The sequence below is a fragment of the Mus caroli genome, chromosome 1 (assembly GCF_900094665.2).
Source record: "Mus caroli chromosome 1, CAROLI_EIJ_v1.1, whole genome shotgun sequence".
NCBI lineage: Eukaryota > Metazoa > Chordata > Mammalia > Rodentia > Muridae > Mus > Mus caroli.
The window spans coordinates 29,334,991-29,340,571 of record NC_034570.1 but is presented as its reverse complement, the minus strand read 5'-3'; positions in this window follow the sequence as shown (position 1 = coordinate 29,340,571).

The following is a 5,581-nucleotide window of genomic DNA, read 5'->3' as shown; positions in this document are numbered from 1 at the left end:
CCTCCCCTCCCCTCCCCTCCTCTCTTCTCTTCTCTTCTCTTCTCTTCTCTTCTCTTCTCTTCTCTTCTCTTCTCTTCTTTTCTGACACTGGTTCCCGGTTACTTCATTGCCCTGAGGGCCAATACTCTGGCCATTCTCTGTTCAGATTTCCCACACTGTGAGACCAAAAGAGCCAGTGCTAGTAGGTCAACTGCATTGGAGGATTTGCAGAGTTCAGGTCTACAGCCATGAGGAGCCCCACATCTAATGGGTCTTGGGGAAGAACACATAAATAGCCATTCTGCTTCATACTGCTGAGGAAAGTTGACAGACTTGGGACTGTCTGTCAAAAGCAAACTTGAGTAGTTTCAGTTGGAGGTGAATGGTTGGGTGGGGAGGAGGAACCATAACACCAGAGGTGGGCACATAGAAAGTCATTCTAGTCCTTGGAAGACGCCGGTGCAGAAGAATAGCCCCTTCAATCCCAAATAATCTATTCGATGGAGTGACTTATTGCTAGCAGCAGTTCTTTTAAATTTTATCATAGTTTAGACTTTTCTATCATATTTTAAACAGTAAACATTTTTTAGCCTTTTTGTATGCATGTTCACGTATGTGAAGGTACACATGTGCACACAGGTAGAATATACACGGATATGAGAATGTGTAAAGGCCAGAGGTCAATATGACTCTCATGCCTCAGATACTATTCACTTTAATCTTGAGAGAATTCTCACTGAAACCCAGGGCTGGCAGATTCAATTGGTTTGACTAGCCAGTGAGCTGAAAGATCCACCTGTTTCCCACTCACCAGCACTAGGATTGCAAGACAGCTACACACACACATGCATGCATGCATACATGTACACACGCATGCACATGCAATGCATACACACATGCATGCATGCACACACATGCACATGCAATGCATACACCATGCACACTCACACACAGACACCTGGCTTTTTGCATTAGACCTGGGAATTGAACTCTGGTCCTCATGTTTGTCTGTAAGCACTTTACTGAGTGAGCTGTCTCCCCAGCCATGTTAAAGTTTACATTTAATTTTTAACTGGTCCTTTAATCACAAAAGCTAAATAAGTAACTTCTTAAACAAACAGTGATGAAAATAAATGTATATAAATATATAAATTAGTTCATACAAATGAGAAGCCATACAAGATTACAGTTTTAAAAAAAATCTGCCTCCATTTTCTTTAGTGCCCTGATAAAATTTTGAATTTTTTCTGACAGTTAAGTATGTGTGTATTTATTCCCAGGTAACATGTTTCTGTGTCCTTGACATGTCTGTACTGTTACATTAAAATGTCTGTACTGTTACATTGAAAGGTCTGTACCATTACTTAATTTGCACTAAAATATTATAAATAAGTTGACCTTACACACTGAAATATTTTCATATCTGTTTCAAGAGGGTAATCTTATTCTGACAACGTCCCTAGTGTCATCTGTTATCAAAAGGGGAATCAGGTTAATTAGTAATTAGAGAAATATAAAAAAGTTAACAATGGAATAACCTTTGCGGAGTGTCATAATGCTATTTTTGGAATCTGTACATGCAGAAACATAAAGAAACATGGGAGAACACTAACAATTTGAGTTTCAACTAACCATTGGAAGTTTGTTTAGTAATGAACCTGAGAAGACAGAAAACATTGGAAACAGCATCCCAATTATCAGCGTTTCTCCGTGTTCTTTGATATGAAGTGAGAGCCACACTTAGCTATAGGTGTCAGGGTTTGTTTGGGAGTGCAATTAGGAAATAGGTTGCTCTAGTAAAGATGGTGGTAAGTTCTCCTTTAAGATTCACAGTTTACTGGCCCTGGTCAGCTGGTTAGATCCAGTACTAGGCATGATTTCCCTTCTGTTGAGAGGGCTGTACGTACAGTAACTGTTGGTTACCACTGTGCTGTGAGAGCCACTATTACCTCTTGAACATTATCTCATCGTGCTGGCCATAGGAGAGGCATCACAACCGGTATTATTGGTGGTGTTATTGATCACCTCCCTTCTGTCGTAGTTTGCATAGCACCTTCTGGTACTAGGAAAGCTAGACCTTAGGAAGGGGGGGATGGCTTTCAGGTGAGATTTCAAATCTTCTGAGTCTGTATTGAAGTATGTGGTGTCTTCTGCCATAGGGACTTAACCATTCAAACTCTGGAAAGCAACCAAGGGCAACAGCAATCACCTATGTGTGTGTGTGTTTGTTTGTTTGTTTGTTTGTTTGTTTGTTGTGTACTGGATTCGTGGTAGCATTTGTCTGGCACAAGGTCTCACCTGGTGCTCCCGGGAATGGGAGTGGGCTAACAGGTTTGATAGAACATTTATAGAACACTTGCTGTTAGCTTCACACAGCAGGTGGGTGCTGCTGTAAATAACATGGGGGGAGAGGTGGTGAGAATTCACTTCATGCCAGGCTTTGAGTGACTGGCTTCCCAGTTCACTCACACACTTCCACCTTCTGATTTTCCCCTATCCCCACCCGAACTAAGCTGCCTCTATTTCTGTCACTCTGCACATGCCCAAGGTCTAATTCATTGTTCTGTGAGGCAAGAATGTAAACCTTCAGTGTCTGTGTCCCATGGACTCGGATCTGCCCCTATAGCCAACCTACCTGTTTTCACTGTATGATTTCCTGGGAGCCAGGCAGGCTGTCTCGTAAGGATGCGCGAACAACGTACGCAGTCCTTCCCAGATTCGCATTCTGGCCATGCGAGCCTGCTCACTGCAGACTACCAGAGAAATAAATCTGTCGGATCAAACAGCTAGACTGAGCTGCGCATCCTGGGAAGATTGCTGGAATGCAGGAAGAGGAAGAAACCGTGAGTGTAGCGGCTGAGTAGTCCCATCCGTATTCCAACAAAGATATCCGCAAATGTCTCCCTCATGCGAAGGAAGAGCTTACCAGCCTTCCTCTTATTTTATTCGATCAGTGCTGCGTTCACATGTACTGTGTTTACACTATGTAAACAGGGCTGGGAAGGTGGGCAGGCAGGTAAAGCACGGCTGAATTCGTGTGAAAACTGGAGCTCAGATGCCCAGCGCCTTCTTCATAAGTTCTGGGAAGTAAAGACTGAAGATCTGGGCTGGAGAGATGGCTCAGTGGTTAAGAGCACCGCTCTTCCAAAGGTCCTAAGTTCAATTTTCAGCAACCACATAGTGGCTCACAATCATCTCTCCTGGTGTGTCTGAAGACAGATACAGTGAACTCCCATATACAAAACAAATAAATCTTAAAAAAAAAAAAAAAAAACTGAAGATCTGTGGAGCAAGCCAACTAACTAGACTAATCAGTGATGTCTAGGTTCAAGTGTGGGAGACCCTGCCTCAATATGTAACAAATATCCCCCTAACATCAGCTTCTGACCTCCGCGTGCACACATACACATGCATATTCATACATACATATTCATATTCATCTGCATAGTCATCCATACACACTCATGCCCACACACCACCCACAAAAACACCCAGGTATTAGCTACAAATGAGTTCAATAGTTTAAGTAAGGAATCCTTCCTTACACAACCCTTTGTTTTCTTTGGAGTTGGCCAAGTTAATGTGCCTTTAAATTATTCCTTTTGGTTTCCAGGTCTCTGTTGTGGCTTATACTACTCACTATAAAAACAAACAGTATAATTTCTTTTTTTTTGTTTTTAAAATTTATTTATTTATTTATTTTTATTTTATTTATACACACGCTGTTGCTCTCTTCAGACATGCCAGAAGAGGGCACTGGATCCCATTACAGATGGTTGTGAGCCACCATGTGGTTGCTGGGAATTGAACTCAGGACCTCTGGAAGAGCAACCAGTGCTCTTAACAGCTGAGCCATCTCGCCAGCCCAATCAGTATTTTTTCTACAGTGTCAAAAGCATTCCTAGAGTGTTCATCTCTTGCTTTCCTTTTTGATATTGCGCTGCTGGCTCTGTTTCTCTGTTGAGCCTTGCTCGCTTCATGCATAGGCTTTGTCATAGGCTTTCTCAGATCATTTCCCTCTTTCTTGGTTAACTCTGGCTTTGCTATAATCTGTATTATAGACGCTTCTCTAGGTAAAGTTCCGCACACGCTAATGTCTAATAACTCTCTCCTATTCTTAAATGTGACTGATCATTTTTACTGAGCTTTTAACTCTAGGTTAGGAATAATGAAAGCATCGCTGCTTTATCTACTGTCTTCAAATTCTTTTTCTTTTTTCTTTTTTTTGTATTTTAAATAAATGATACATATGTGGAATTAGGTAGGTACTCACATGCCATGGCATGTGTCTTTGTTAGGATTTCATTGCTAACAAGGTGAACAGACACCATGACTACAGCAACTCTTACAAAAGAAAACATTAAATCAAGACTGGCTTACAGGTTCAAAGGTTCAGTCCATATCACCATGGCAGGAAACATGGCAGCAGCGTGCAGTCAGACATAGTGCTGGAGAGTTCTACATCTTGATCCACAAGCAGCCGAAGGAGACCGTGTCACACTGAGATTGAGCACAGAAGACCTCAAAGTCTGCCCACATAGTGGCACACTTCCTCTAACAAGGCCACACCTTCTAATAGTGCCACTCCCTATGGGCCAAGCATTCAAACACGTGAGTCTCTGGGGACCACTCCTACTCAAACCACCACAGCATGCTCATGGAGGTCAGAGGCATTTGTTCCCCACCTTCTACCTCTTTTGTCCTCTGCTGCTATGTACACCAGGCCAGCATAATCTCCACGGCCTCTCCTGTCTCCATTTCTGTCTCACAGTTAGAGCACTAAAATCTCAAACACTCGTCATTTCATCCAGTGTGACATGGGTCCTGGGGATCCAAAGTCAGGTCCTAATGTTTGCAAAACACATGCTTCACCCCCTGAGCCATCTCTGCAGTCCTACTGTGGCTTCCCCCACCCACCACCCCCCATTCCCCAGCCCCTATCCCCCATCCCCACCCCTGGAAGCGTTTAGCATTGTTCTGATGTTCTGTCACATACCCATTATGATACTTTGAATATGCTTGGCCTAGGGCGTGGCACTATTAGGAGATGGCATGTCACTGTGGGAGTGGGCTTTAATGCCTTCATCCTAGGTACCTGGAAGCCAGTCTTCTTTTAGCTGCCTTCAGAACAAGAGATGGAATGCTCAGCTCCTCCAGCCCTGTGTCTTCCTGGATGCTGCCATGTTCCCACCTTGATGATAATGGACTGAACCTCTGAACCTGTAAGCCACCTCCAATTAAGTGTTGTCCTTATCAGAGTTGTCATGGTGTCTGTTCACAGCAGTAAAGCCCTAACTAAAACACCCATAATTAGATTTTGCTTTTCACCCACTTGCCAAATGAGCTCCTAAAATCTGGATGTTAAACTTGGGAAGGTCTTCTTGAATGTCTTCTAATTCCCTTTTCTCCTTCTGTAACACCTGGAGTTTTGTTTTGTTTTGTTTTGTGTTTGTTTGTTTGTTTGTGAGACAGGGTTTCGCTGTGTAGCCTTGACTGTCCTTGGTCAGGCTGAACTCACAGAGATCTACCTGCCTGAACTCACAGAGGTCTGCCTGCCTCTGCCTCCAGAGTTCTGGAATTAAAGGTGTGCACCACCACTACT